Source organism: Erpetoichthys calabaricus, chromosome 2 (genome assembly GCF_900747795.2).
Source record: "Erpetoichthys calabaricus chromosome 2, fErpCal1.3, whole genome shotgun sequence".
Lineage (NCBI taxonomy): Eukaryota > Metazoa > Chordata > Cladistia > Polypteriformes > Polypteridae > Erpetoichthys > Erpetoichthys calabaricus.
This window is the reverse complement of record NC_041395.2, coordinates 277,573,478-277,589,739: the sequence shown is the minus strand read 5'-3', so window position 1 is coordinate 277,589,739 and position 16,262 is coordinate 277,573,478. Positions and strand designations below refer to the sequence as shown.

Sequence of the window (16,262 nt, the reverse complement as noted above, 5' to 3'; positions counted from 1 at the left end):
AACTCACAATTATGAAACAAACAGCATTAAACTACTCAATATGACAGAGTATAAACCAACTGGCAAATAAAATGTAATTACAATCTTGTACATTTACATGGAAAACATCTGTGAAACCACTTACAATAAAAAAAATTAACTTCAAAAGGCAATTTTTGTCAGTGCAAGTAAGACTGGCTTGTGACAAATATTAATAAAACTTCTTCTGGATAGATAGATGGATATATAGAACTTTATTTGTCCTCAGTGGAAATTTGACTTTTTAAAGAACTTATTTTACAAAATATTATTGAGGGATGCTCCAGTCGATTGACCACTGATCTAAAATCTGACGATTTTCACTACAACAAAGACTCGATTTGTAAATTGGTCGATCTCAAAGACCAATCTTTTCAGCCCCTGCTTTTCTAAGCCTTATGGTAATTTAGTTGCTTTCCTCCTTTACATGAGGTGCTACAGTAGTTGATTTTGTCCATGTGAGAATAAGCTTTCTGATGCATCCTCGACACCATGTGTTTTAATAATGGAAAAACAGACTCCACATACTGTAAGTTTTACCACCTTCTCCACCGCTACCAACAGGCAGGACGCAGTCCTGAATATTAATGAATGCAACTGATCACACTCATTAAAACAATGTAATAAAACAGGATAAATAAATTGTTTTAAGCATACATTTGTCAGCAATTACTTAGGTTAACCTAAGATTTTTTTTCTCACTGCAATCAGCAAGCAAACGTACATTTTGTACATTTCACTAAATAACCAATATAAAGCAAATTAAGCTTACAATTGATGAGTCATGTATTAAACTGACATGAAAATGATAGTCCCAAAACTATTCACATGCACCTTTGTTTTCTTATAAATGAGTAGAAAAAGCCTAAATGAAGCATTTAATTGATTAATGGGAGAACTTAAATTTAATATGAGAATTTAATGACTAATTTTATATGACAAATTAAAAATTAAACTGAAACAAACTTGCTTTGCACAAGAAATACAATCAATTTTACAAGTGAATTGTAATATTATATTAAATGTTTCATTTAGTAAACAAATCCATTGTTTTTTATGAACAATAAATAATATTCCCAAACACGTAACTATAAAAGGGAAAACAGAGAAACTGCATAGGATGTAATTATTAACCAGGTACATGGACCGATTTTGAGAATACTTAAGTCCTCAAGGAAATTTTCAGCAAAGTTCCATTTTAATTGAGATATTCTGAATACAGCGTGCAGAAAAACGTTTTGTAATTTCAAAACCTCTCATTGTCTGTGTTACGAAATCAATTAGAAAATAGTATACTGTGTTCAATTTACTTTGAAAGAGGTTACTTCAACTTTTATATTTTCCTCTTTGACTCATCCAACATCCTCTCCTGGAAGCAAAAACCATTGTCAATGCAAATTAGTAAAACGCTGGCAGAGACACACATGCAAATCTCTTAAGTATTCCAGCACACTTACTTAGGAGGAGAGACTCAGATTTAAACAGCAAGGCAGATCAATGCCCAAGATTTGGTTAAAAAGTCAGGGAAAAATAACTAATCTTTTCAGCTTTACTGGTACAACAAGGTGAGCTGGCTGACTAGAAGTTCTGTAACAAAGAGAACGCACTGTTGGCCATGCCTCTTAATGAAATCATCTCAGGTTGGTCAAAACTGGATTTTGGGGACATACAAAAGACATGAGAAAAGCAATGAACACATGAGTTAATGTGCACGGTTAAGTTGTCTTGGCAGGGTCAGAGCAGAAAATGCAATTAATGACTGTGTTCACATTCAGATAGCAAAACACAATGAAACAGTGAAACAGCCTAACTAACATCACTTCACTGCTTGGCCGTCAAGAGCTGGCATTTAGAGGGTATAATGAGGGCAGTGAATCTGCTATCAAGGAGAATTGCAGAGAATTCACTGGAACATTATCCAAATATGATTTTGTCTTGGCCACACATTTCTAGTCATCTGTGTTTTCTGGCATGTCATTCCATTCAAAATGATTTGACTTCTGCTATTGCGGCCACTGTTGTTGATGAAATCAAAGGTCAAGTTCAAACTGTATCCTTTTTTGAATGGCAAGTAGATGAGACAACTGATATTTCATGTCATGCATAACTGTCTGTCAAAGTTACATATGTGAATAGTGCAGGTCAAATTCAGGAGTGATCTGCTGGATTTTTTTGATGTCCAGGAGGGACGAGATGCCCAGTCTGTCTTTGATACTTTAATTGAAAACATGCAGGGCTACAGTTTCAAAGAAACATGTGTGGCTCAAATCTATGATGGGGCTGCTGTCATGGGTTCCACACTGAATGGACTTCAGGCTAAAGTTAAAGCAATAGCACCCAGTGCAATGTCTGCACACTGCTATGCACACAGACTGAACCTGATGTTGTCTCAGGGGGCAAAATGACTGTCTGAATCCAGAATGTTTTTTGCATCTCTCTCTGGGTTTGTTACATTTTTTCTTCTAAATCTACCAATAGGGTATCTTTTCTTGAATCCGCAGGGTGTTTAAGGTTGCCCAGAAATGCTCCTACTCAGTGGAACTTTACATCACGAACAGTGAGAACTGTGGTGAACAACTCCTGCAGTATTTTGAAAAGATTATCAAGGATGAGACCATAGTAAATGAGGACATACAGTACTTAATGTTGCCAAAAGCTTCTTAAGGACACTGCATGATTTTGAGTTTGTTTTCAGGTTGAATACATATGAACAAATCACAGAAACTGATGTGGTCTTGGACTTTGTGCAGCAGAGGGCTGTGGATGTTCTTTACTGCAAACAAAGAATTGAGTCTCTCCTTGCTTTTGCAAAGGAGAAGAGCTCAGAGGAGGCTTTTAAAGCTGTTTATGCAAAACATGGGGGCTCCACCCCCTGCTCACTTCGCTCGGCGTTTTGAACCCGTGCCCGCTGTGCAGCCATCCTGCTTCTGCGGTGTGAGACGCGCGTTGTAGGCGTCCATGTTCATTGTATGTGTCTATGCGGGCTCATTTCTGCAGCTCCGTTAGTGGAGCTGTATGGTTTTGGAGCCGAGACAGTTATGCTTCCACGGTTTCAGACACACGTTGTAGGCGCCCACGTGTATTGTGAAGCTGTATAGTTTTGGAGACGTGATCGTGACTCCAGTAGTTCTCCGTTGTGTACCGTTAGTAATATGAATAATTGCACTTACTGTTAATACGGAGCGATGTCTGTGGTTGCACTGTCAATAATGCATCACTGTAATGTGATTCACCCATGCTGTATAGTTTGGACGTGTGAGGATGACGTACGTTTAATACGGAGCGTTCGCCCGTGTCACTCTGGGGCAACCCACTGTTAATACGGAGCTGTGTCCGTACTATTATGCGGTGCATTGTGGACCACTGCGGACTCCGTAGTGTTTCCCGTTTCACTTTGTATCTCGGTCAGTCGAGCTCTTTCTTTTTGGAGCCGTGCCTGCCTGGTTTGCGGCATTTCAGACGTGCGTTGTAGGCGCCTGCGTTCATTAATTATATCCAGGCATGCTCTTGTTTGTATCTCGGTCACTCGAGCTCATTCGTTTTGAACCCGTGCCTACTTTGCCTCCGCAGTGTGAGACGCGCGTTGTAGTCGTCTACGTACATTGTATCTGTCCATGCGGGCTCGTTGTTGTAGCTGTGTTAGTTGTTGAGCTGTGTGGTTTTGGAGCCGAGACAGTTTTGCTTCCGCAGTATCAGACGCGCTTCTGCACTATGTCGGGTTTGATTTATGAACCTTTGTGGACTCCGTAGTGTGTCCCGTTTCACTCTGGGGCGGGGCGTTGACTCCTCTTGTTTTATTATGTCTCCTGCGTCCATGGGCATGTACCTGCTTCCATATTACTTCTCTCCCGTTTCACTCTGGGGCGGGGGGCTTTGTGTGGTGCCTGTGCACGTTCGTAGTCTCTCCCGTTTCACTCTGGGGAGGGGGGCTTTGTGTGGCGCCTGCGCACTATGTCTCCTGCGTCCACGGGCATGTCCCTGCGTCCATATCCGGTTTACCATTCTCGGTTAGTAATATGGATTGGCAAGTTTCATGTCAGACCCTAAAAATGATCCTAGGCAAAAGCGTCAGTGTGTCACAATTGCAGGATCCTCAGGATTGTTACAGAAATTGGTACATGGCTGCTCTCAGCATTTTTCAAATTTGGAAAGTATGCACTTCCTAGAGCTAATCAATCCAGGGAAATATGATGAAATGAGACAGGGATTTCCTGAGGAGCATTCCACAGTGTCCTGAAAAGTTCTGGCCATTTCTTTGGTTTAGGGAGACTGAGATCTGAAGTCCTACATTCAAATTGTGACAGGGGTAAGCTGTGTGATTTCTTGGTGTTTTTTAAAGACTTGGGAGTTGGATGCTACAATGCCTCAGTTATACAAGCTATTGACTTTAGTGACAATAATTGGTGCTACATCAGTAGGTGTTGTGAGGAGCTTCTGCTTAAAACGAGTCAAGTTGTACAGCCGCAGTATAATGGGTTAAAACTGTTTAAGCAACCTTGCTCTGCTGACCTTTGAGAGGAAATCGGTCATGTCTCTGGAAAAGACTCCCAGTTGGTATGACATGGTCACAGACCATTTTCTACAAAAAGAAAGAAGGGCAGAATTTACATATAACTAATATGATTCAATAGCTGACTGATTTTATGATGTAGGCCTATAAGGTGTTTTCCCTGTTTGAAGGACCACTGGTAGCAACTGATTACATTACAATAACTTCACTGCTGCACATAAAGGTGATTCTCACATTAAAATGTAATCAACAAAGAACCTGCTTTCCATTATGGTCTGGAGGGACAAACAATTTTACATTGACATTAAGAAACTGGAAAACAATTAGTCACAGATCCTCCACAACCAATAACTAATAACAGGATATTTTTATATACCTTGAATTTAAATCTGCTGTCTATGAAAGATACTAAGCCATCACAAGCCTATTAAGAAAGATTTTTTAATAGTGCTGTTAAAAATATGTATTTAATGTACTCTATTAACACATCTAATTGCATAATATTATTAGTTATGTTTACATATCACCCTCTGTTACAAAAATATTTAATAAATAAAAATGGGATAACTCCCAATTTGATGAAGTAGGAAAATATTAAATGCTTGAGCTCTTAAATCAGTCAGTTAAGTACTTGAATCTTACGCCACGTGCATTTTTCTGACTTATTTATCTTCTAATACCTCACTATCTACTATACTAATACTGATGTTTCTCATTTCTACAACCACGAGGAATCAACAGGAACAGATTATTTTGTGTGCGTCTCTACTCAATTCCTTTCCCACACCTCAAATGGTTTTAGAATCAGTCATCACTTCATTATTTTTAAATTCAGGAACTGAAGTGTTGCTGACAGGTATAAAGAACAGTAACAAGTTTTAAAATGGACATTGTACTTTGGCACTGTCATTTATACATAAAGGAAATCTACTCATATCTAGAAGATGCTTTACTATAAATTTTTCATGTGTCGGATTTCCCTTGTATTGCAATTTGTTACTGTGAAGCATTGAATGGTATTTTAGTGTGAACTGGAATGTGCCAAAGCACTTTTTAAAAAGCAAACAGTAACTCAGTGATGGGTGCAGTCTCCCTTTTGTTCAAGTACTGTTGACATTCAGTCAGTTTGATGAACAGAAGTGCATAGGTTCACTTCAAGAAAACTTTGTGCCTGTGGGTAAAATGCAATTCAGCTATTTTTTTCATTCCACACACAGCTCAGCAGACAAGGTCAGAGTGCTGGAATAAGTTGACAAACATGTCTTCTAAACTTTGTGCATTTTACTTTAAAGGTCACCTGAATTTAAGGAGCTGTGCTATCTTTGATTACTAAATCCAAAGTAACTGTAATGCTTTGATCATTACTTTTTATGGTACTAGGTGACTTTGGCTGGGAGGAATAGCAGGACCCTTCATCCCCAACCAGATGGTCTCATCTTTATCATACAATTTCCCAAACAGTCATTATGTTACTTTCATAATCACAACATATTCTAGTTTTGGTATTCAAGCACAGTAACTCAATATAATAGGCTTGTATAAAATGCTGTTTAAACAGTATACTGCTGAAGAAAACAATGTCCTTGTACATCCTAAAAGTGGCCCTGCTAGCCTCAAGAATAATTTAAGATACTCAATGACCCTATTTTAAAAGGAAAAGTCACAAAGTGAATAAATCAAAGAGAAAGTGTGCTAACATTTTATCCTGCATAGTCACCTTGTCCTACTCTAAGTTGTTAGATTTACCGTAATAGAAAATTGTTTTCCCTTCATAAAATGGGCAACAATTATATGTGGCTCTGTTGGACATGAAAGGACATTAAGAACAGATTGCTTTGTTATGTAGGCTATTAATATATAAGTTGAGACACTGCAATTCTTTACATGCTTAACAAATAAAATAACTGAACATACCAAAGGATGCACTGTGATGGTGTTTAAGTATTTATTATTTAAGGAAATACAAGTTAACCTCTACATAACTTGCATACATTTAATTTAGAAGTGTTGACTTTCTAATGTTCTATTAGTGGTGACATAGCACCTCCTAGTGAAATTATTTGTTGTTAATAGCTTCGTTTTTTTAATTTACTAATAGGAAACATAACTGTCTGCATTTAACATTTATTTGGACATACAGTGTATCTGAAATGCAACCAGCAAAGAATTAAAAGGTGGTGTAAGAAAAAATTATACAAGTGATTGAAACATCCAGGAGTGGTGTGCAAAATTCAGGACAAATCATTAGATACATTGGCTATATGTAAAAAGAAAAAAAAAAACTAATTTTGAAAAAATGTCAAAACCATCACAAAGAGAATTGGTATGGTGGAATTGTGCAACTGGAAAAATTAATCTACCCTTATTAATATATATTTATTTCTTCCTTTTGTTAATATCATAAACACATAGTGGTTACATTGTCATTAACCGCATCTCTGCATGAAATTTATCTACAGCCCAAACCTGAGTATACATCTCGTAGCAGTGGTTGGTCTTCCAGAAAATGACAGTACGTGTTGACTGCAGCAACATAAGAAGAAATTGGAAAGATTTCAATTTAACAAAGGTGACAAAAATAAAATTCATATTATTATATTATATTATATATATATATATATATATATATATATTGTGAGCTGCGAAGCTAATCGTACCCCCAAAAGATACAGACGCCCCTGGGAAAACCCCTAGGAAACATAGACAGACTACCTTCACATTTCTCCTTTCCCTTCTGGCTGGCTCTGTCGCGTAATCTGCCTCTCGCGCAGTGCTCCACCTTCTCAAAAAGCCTGCATAGGCTTCTCTCGGTTGTTAAACTGATTTCTTGCTTCTCCTTATCCCTCTCTCAAACTGTCATTCCCTGTGCTGGATGCGCATCTCTTCCACATCCTTCTGATATTTCTTAAGCATCTGTTTAAGCTGTATATTTTCCTGGGAAAGTTCACCAGTTTTGGACCTGTTTTTATCTGTGACTTGCTCCAGTAACAATAGCAGTCGTTTAGTTTCCCCCTTCATTTTGATGATTAATTCACTTTGCGAACTTAAAACTGCTTCAACTTCTTTAATGACAAACACCATGGATTTATTTATTCAGACAAGTCATTGGGACCACAATTGGATTTCAGCCATTTGTGTTGACTGTAGAATGGCACGGCCCTAATTTGCCCGGAAATTGGTCAAATGGAAGGCATCCGTTTTCAGACAGCATAGTTTTTTATCCTTTTACTTTGTAATCCCATGTCTCATAGCATGAAATGGCCTACAACAACTTAGTTTAGTGCTCCCATCTTCCAGTCCCTGAAGTTACGCTACTGCCCTCTCTCTATTTTAGGATAGGTCTTAATGTTTCTTCCATTTCACAGATATCTGTAGTTTCCTTATGCTCTTTGACAGACCTTATCGCATGCTCTTTTGGCCTCAGAACATCAACAGTAAGCCCACCTCCAATCCAGATGAGGCAAGGCTTCCCCAGCTTCTTTTTAAAATATTATCCAATATGTCATTTGGAATCTCCAATGTAATCAGCAGCTAACAGCTGCAGTGTTTTGTATTGCCATTTCACAAGGAGATATGAGACATAGGATTACCCACTTCTGGTACCACTTGTCACGCTTGGGTCACAGATTTGCACAGATACACAGGAGGTTGTAGAAAAGAAAGGAACTTTATTTCAAAACACTGCAAAGAAACATTTGTCTCTTTTCAAAAGTTTAAACGTGCTCCTTCATGACAATTCAGAGATGACAGTTTGAGAGAGGGATAAGAAGAAGCAAGAAATCAGTTTAACAACCGAGAGAAGCCTGTGCAGGCTTTTTGAGAAGGCAGAGCACCGCGCGAGAGGCAGATTACGCGACAGAGCCGGCCAGAAGGGAAAGGAGAAATGTGAAGGTAGTCTGTCTATGTTTCCTAGGGGTTTTCCCAGGGCCGTATGGATCTTTTGGGGGTACGATTAGCCTCGAAGCTCACGGGTACGATTAGCCTCGAAGCTCACAATATATATATCCATATTACTAACCGAGAATGGTAAACCGGATGGCATGGACGCATTTACACAGCGATGGGACCATGAGACATACTGCGCAGGCGCGTACAGCGCGCGTCTCATAAACCGCACGCGAAGTCGTATCCACCGCGAACGAAGGAGTCACGGCCCAAAAATGAAACAGCTCAACTGACGTGAATGAGAAATGAAGCAACTACGCGCCCATAGTTAACGACTAACGACACAGCCATACAAAAAAGAGGAATCTGCGCTGCAGCCCAGATTCAAACGGAAGAGGCTCTGGCGGCCCCACAGGTCCACAATGATAGTACAGAAGGCGCAGGCGTCACCGCCATATTGTGAGTGGCACTACTACAGAAGGCGCAGGCGTCAACGCCATATTGCGAGTGGCACTACTGCGGTGTGAAGTTAGGAATAATGTGCTGCTTGGGACTGTACAAACCGCTGAACGCTTTACACCGAATTCAAACACAATACAGCTCAACGATACAAACACGAGCACACCTAGATAAGATCAATGAACGCAGGTGCCTACAACGCGCGTCTGAAACTGCGGAAGCAAAGCAGGTACGGGTTCAAAACGAACAAGCTCGACTGATGGATATACAAACACGAGCCCGGCTGGATAAAATCAATGAACGCAGGCGCCTACAACGCGCGTCTGAAATGCCGCAAGCAAAGCGGGCACGGTTCCAAGACAAACGAGCTCGACTAATGTATTTCAGGATACCCAACGCCGGGGGAAGGCGAGCGAAGCCCCCCTTGTATATATGTATATATATATATATATATATATATATATATATATATATATATATCAAAACTTCAAATCTGTATGTGACAATTTTGTGTAATTCCAAATACAAAGTCTATTTTAGCTAGATCAAATAAATAAGGAAATCTGACTGGCACACAAGTACCACATGTTAAACACAGCTTTTTTGCACAGCCATTGTTGTTTCTCTAGTGAGAAACAATCTTCTTAAGTTCTCCACAACTACATACACTTCCCAGTCACTTACTAATTTACATTCAGTCACCTTACAGGTGTACAAGTTTGTTTTTTTTATCACCTGACCTTCGACTTTAGTACTTGTTTATACCCATAAAAAGACAAAGGATGAAGTCGATATTGAATCTGAGTAGCCTTGAGGGCAACATCGGACTGATTAGAGTACCAATGAGCAGTATTGGTGCATCCTTTAAAAATAAAACAGTTCAAAGGTAACAGACAACACACTTGCAGTGGCTGTTCTTCCATCCATTATCTGGACATAGTTAGGCTTCAGCTCTTCAAACCCCATATCCACCTATAGGAGTAATAGGAACAAAGCCGTAAAGGAAGCTGGATGGAAGATAAAAACACCTAATAGTACATTTGCATATCCAGCCACACTCACTCATTCCCTTCACACCAAGTGTCAACACAAAGTCTGTCTGAGATTAACTCAGAATTCTCTATTTTTTTTTTTTTAACTCAACTACATTTTTGAAAGATAGGTCTCAAATCAACCAGCGACATAAATGTTGAAATCTACATATAGGACATTCAAAGCAAAGCAAAAATGACCTCTTACCCCACCTCCAACATTGTGTATCATAAACCAGGCAATACCTGGATACTTACTGATACCAAACACGGAAATGTCAGTCAGAAAAAAGGAGATATGAATTTCAAATGTTACTGTACTGATAAAATGAGTTCACCTAAGGTATCATAAACACAGTCTTTACAAACCAAAATACACAATCAGAATAAAGATGATTCCAGAGGAATCCACAGAATAAAACCGGTAGACCCAAAACATCTGATGGTGTTAGGTTGTGCAGTAGTGGTTAAGCACTAAAAGATTTGAATGGGTTTACTAATTCCTACACTGGAATACTTTCAAATCACCAGAAAAGAAAATCTGATGTTGAGCTGGTGCCCAGTTTAAGTAACGGATCAATGCGACATTCCAGAATCTAAAACAAAAGGCGTGCTGGAGATAAATTTTATAATGTTTTAAGTTAAGTAGAAAAGATGGTGAAGACTTTGCAATGGAGGTTAAGTTAGTGAAGGTGGCTAAATTAGTGAGTTACTGTTATGTGACAAGACCTTAAAAAACAATTTGTTTGGTCTTAATAAAACTGGCTAGCCCACAGCATACTGTACCTATTGGTTGCTTACTGCTACATTGCCAGACTTTACGAGGCTTTGTTTGTGTTATGAAGCAATGAGTGACTAACAGATGTATTACAGCAACTCCTTAAACTCTTATTCAAACGTGTCACCATAACAAAATTCATCAACTGCACGACCAAACTGTTACCTTTCCAAAGAATGAGTTACATGGCTTGTGGTTTTTAGCGTCTATGTACACTTAGACACTTGAAGTTTAAACCTGGGATTTTCTTTGAAAACCAGTCCAACCAGATATTTAAAATCCTCAAAGACATAGTAGATGCAGCAGAATTGTTTTATCTAAAAGGCAAATCACGAGAATACAAAAGTGTGATTTAAAAGAGAAGGGCTTTTAGGAAGCACTTTATTACTCAAAGAAATATGGGAATCAGGAACAAACTACTGAGACAAGCAGTTGAAACAGAAACCTTGACAATCTTTAGAAAGTATCTGGATGAGGTGCTGGGACACTGAGCAAACAAGCCTAACAGAGTGAATGGCATCCTCACGCTTGTCAAATTTCGTGTAGTTTATTGTTCTAATTTATACACTGGTCTTATGCCTATCATCAAGCTGTCCAAAAATAATGAATATGAATTATCCCCGGTTTGAATTTGTTGAATTGGTGTTAACATGGGTTACCTTCCCATATATTAAAGGTGTGTCTATGGCAACTGGCAGTTCTGCTTTAGCTTAACATTAGCACACCCTGTACTTCACTTTCAAATCCTTGCCCACACTGGCCATTGGGGGTTCGGGAGATAATATATATGAAATCAAATTCATTCTGCTTTCTTGCTAAATCAAATACCAACAGAAATAGAAAAAAAACAGTATTCGTGGTATTCTATTTAGCAGTTTTAATCCATCACTACATTATGAATGTTGTGAAATTCATTATTATTTTGTATTTCTTCAGAAAGTGCATCATGTAGCGAGGCATAGGAATAAACAAACATGTCGAAATGTTAACAACACAGCAACAGGAAAGTCAAAGAAAAAAGTGACAGAGCAGAGGTGCAGTTCACATCTTTTATGGTAGAGCACCACCTGCCCTTTCAGATAAAGACAGAATTCAGAGGTTCCATGACACTCTTGAAAATCTGCAGTCTTGCAAAATCAACAAATTCATTGATACACACTGCTGTGATTTTATATTTGAGGATCTGTTTGTCAGCTAAATATACTCTATGTAGCTATAAAGAAAGTTTAAAATAAACAGTGATAACTGGAGTAGTGATTCAGCATTAATTTATTTATACACCCAGAACTCATCTGAAGGTGCCCTGCCCCTCCAAACCAACACAAACCTCTCCCAATCAGTCAGCAGGTAGCATTTCCTAATTATACTTGTGTATAGCCTAAACACAACTTCACTTTCTAGCAAGTAAAACTGGTTTTAAAATAAATATTATTGGACAACTAAACTTGTTTTGGCACAATGTGTATCGGGATGTTTGTGAATACTGTAAAAGACAGTCGCTCAGAAACCTACTGTATGCCTATATGAAGCTCAGTCCTTTTCATAAGCAGTCACAGGGCTAGCTTAAAGAGTAAGTTTGATATTCTTCAAGTCAACATTATTTCTTCGCAATCATGTTATGCATTCATTTGCCACTTAAAACTGTGTTCTGAAGTGAACCATTTTTATAAGTTTTAAATGTATATACATGTGTTTGTGCAGCTTACAATGGGACCAATGTATACACACCATGGGCTAACGGTGAATATAGAAAAAGCCTTAAAACCAAACATTTCCAAGGATTCAATTTAAGAAAACATGGCTTTCGCATTTTATGAGGCATCCTGGTGAAAACAAAAGGAAATTAGAAAAAAATATTTTATTATAGATTCTTGCAACTATTTTCTTCAGATAAGAACATTATTGCCTTTCTGCACAGGTCTGCTCACAGACTTTGTCATGTTGGAGTTATGACAAACCCACAGTGCCAAGCTGTATTCTGTTCATTATCTTACTTTTTCCTCTGCAATTCAATTTTTTCATCAGTTATGTTCAGCCATGGCATACAATGACAGACAGATGCACACTCATATGCTATGATTAGTTTTTCCTAAGTTATGCTTTCTGTTCGCCCATCGAATTCTGTAGTTATTTTACAAAGCCTACAAATACAGATTCACACTGACTGGCAGAATAGTGAAAAGAGCACATACCAACTTCATTGTACTTTGTACAAATAATCAAAATTCATAGACGGGGAGGACATGCAAAACTCATGCAGTCCCTAGTGCTATGAAACAGGAATGACAGCTCTGCGCTACCTTCAAAAGTCGGCGGTGGTGGCGATGAGGTGAGGACACAGACACAGCACTAGCGGAGTCTTTAAACTGTCATCTTCTTTGGAGGTTCCATTAGGCGTACCTCTTCATGACACACTACCAGTACAGTCTGCATGTCTGGTAGAGAATTGCCGACGGAGATTGTGCTACTGATGTGTAGCCACTGACAAAGAGCTGGGGAAGGAGTGGCATATGAGTTCCCTCCGACCCTGAGGGAACACCGAGAGGCAGAAGCATGTGTCACTGCATGGTGGAAGTGACCTCTGACAAAATTAAATAAGTTCCCATATGGTGAAAGAATATAAGCAATCGTAAGGGGGCCTATTTATTTACAATTCCCAAGTCGTCTACAGAACACAGACAGCAATTTGCATCATTCAGCATCAACAGCAACACTTGGTGGCGATTTGCCGAAGTGAATTCACGCGCTGGCCCTGAAAGATGCCAAGGAAGAAGAGTGAAGAGAATAAAGTGCTCAGTCTCCTTTAAAAATGGCTGAATGCTACCACAATGTTTTGTTTTGTGCATGGATACGCTGGTTTGCAATATGTGTGCAATCTCAAGTGGCGGATCAATACTAAATAAGATTTTTGGCATCATAAATGGAGTAATTGGTAAGCTTTAAGGCTTTTTTTTTTTTTTTAACCATTGGCACCACTGCAAGAGCAGACATGGAATTTTTAAAACGTATTAAAAATGCTTAATTTTAGAGCACAATCTTATGTGGCAAATTAATATATTCTATGATTGTGAAGAAATAATTTCAACTTGAAAAACACTGAGCTTATCCTTTAAATGGTGCAACCTTATCAGACAGCAGACTTACTGCAGCATAATTCCTCCCCAAAGCTAACGTTTTACCTGTTTTATATATGGGCATGGTGCTGCTATATATTTGATTTATCGGATATATTTTGGTTTCCATCCTATAAAAATTTGTGCTCTTATGTTTTTATTTTTGTCAAAAAGGGGGATGACTTGCATGGGATTATATGGATGTCTGATTTTATTTATCTTCAAATCAATTATATTTATTGAATGCATTTCTAGCACAAAAGTGATTTCCAGATTACAATTATTGCTGTCAGTAACAATAATATTACAGTAATATTTTATTACTATACCTTCAACAAGGCTATCCATTTGTCAATATGAGTTTTAATATGCCTACCCTTTGTAAGATTAAAAACAACATTTATTGTGTGTGACGAGTGAAGTAGCTCTCTGGGTGATGAGTCCCTGGAGCTGATGATTGAAATTATTTAGCTCTCCCCCCCAAAAAAAAAAACTGTGCCACAAGCTGCAAATTTTCTCCTGTTGACTGATGGCCTATCATGTCGTTGGCTTTAGCTACAAGTTCCTGCTTATCTTGTTTGTGAACAAAAGTTCTCCGCAGTGAAGCTTGTAAAGAACAGGCTAATAACCTCCGTTATGCAGGACTACCTTGAGGCCTGTATGCGAGATTCTTGTTGGACTTGACGCTGACAGTAGAATTGACAAGGTTGCAGACAGCTGTGGACTCTTGCGCCACCTGCTGATTCTCTAGGCTGGAGGTAAAACCATCTTTTATATGGCATGTATAGTGTGGCCTGGGCGGATGAGAGAGACCAGCCCTTAATTTTAATCCAAGTCTGGCTCTACTCAAGTCTAATACTATTCTGAAGAGCTCCTGGTCCTCGAGGACCTGAAATGGGTCAAGCCTGAAATTACTAAGGCGCAATGTGTGAGTTGACCTAAGCACTGCGCCACCCTACCGCCTAAAAAAAATACTCAAAGAGTAATACTGATATCCCTCGGTTAATATTCAATAGCTGGCATTTTAGAAATGAATACCCTACCAATTCATTTCATGATTCCTATTTTTCTAGGGCTAAGTGGCGGGAAGAAACCAATACCGGTAAAATACGCAAAATAAACGCCTTCATATTAAACGAAACCTGTAAAACGAATCTGCACCGGAAGCAGGTTTTACAAAGTCTCGGAAATGTTGCTATCTGAAAAATCTGCTGAAGACGCTGTGTGCGCACTGACAAATATTAAGCTCTTACTAATTTTGGACAACCTTATTTTCTTTTGGAAAGCGACATCACATTAGATATTATAAGCACTACAGACATAAACGCAGGCGGGGATCTGTCGAAAACATACAAACTTACCAGATGCGTCACTTTCAGAAGTCTTTGCGATGTGGCTCGTAAATCCAATAAGATGAAATGGGCCCACTAGTGTGTAAATATCTGTTTAAACCTCTCCTTCTCAAAACTTCAGGCCTTCCACACTGATGTATACAAACACCTTTTCATAACAAAAGTCCAACGTCACTGCGTATACTGAACGCCACCATCTCGATGACACTTTTCAATACAACTGGAAAGACCTTTGTAGTTACGCAAAAGTACCTTACAGCTTCCACTACAACAAGTCTGAAAAAAAGAAAGAAAAACATTCCCTTGCTAGCACCACAGCACTAGTTTTCTTGAAGTGCTACTATCCGTACTTTCCCAGAAGTGACGTCATCTTATGGCCACATTTTGATTGGTCAGTATTGGTATATGACTTCTTAAATACGCCCCCTTCGAAAGACAAATGTAATAAATGGCAAGTACGACTTTAAGAGGCCGGGTCACAACGCCAGGTATGAATCCAGTTGTCCCCCATTGGTTGTTAATTTACATTGTTAGGAATAACAAAAAGATGCCGGCTTTAACAAGCGTGTCACAGTCCAAAATATCCATTCAGTTTCCTCTTAATCAGTTCAGGATCGACAGATTTTAACATATAATTTTTGAAATTAACAAGTAGAGAATTTAACTTTAAGGGAAAGTCCTCTTTTTTTCTTTAGGCAAGTTACTTGATATATTCATACATATAGGCAATACGATTGTAAGAAAACCACTTAACAGATAAAACTTATATTTATTTAATTGGAATTGTTTTAAAATCGACCAGAATTTGTTTCACTGTAGCTTCAAATTTCAGATATTCAGATATCTGAAAATATGAACTGCATTTTAAGATACCAGAAATTCAGTTTAAAACATCTCATAATAATAATAATTTGCCTTGTAGATGACGGGTATAAGCAGCTTTAACAAACATCTTTTTGACGTATACCATAAATGTATCTTTGATTTGCTATCGTTTTACAGTGGATCAAGGCTGTGAAATTCTTCTTTTAAGCTATTGGAAATCAGTCACAGGCATGAAACATAGATAAACCTAATTATTAACTAAGCTCATTAACTTATTGTTACCCTATAAAA

At 38.4% G+C, this 16,262-nt stretch overlaps 1 protein-coding gene across 1 annotated transcript in view; it reads right to left on the bottom strand.

Annotated features, from left to right (window-relative positions):
- Positions 1–15,528, bottom strand: part of chuk (component of inhibitor of nuclear factor kappa B kinase complex) — a 74,312-nt gene extending 58,784 nt beyond the window's left edge. The window contains exon 1 of the mRNA XM_028795589.2: positions 15,156–15,528. The gene's annotated coding sequence lies outside the window, so the exon portion shown is untranslated. The remainder of the gene's footprint in view (positions 1–15,155) is intronic.
- Between the last annotated feature and the right edge of the window lie 734 nt (positions 15,529–16,262).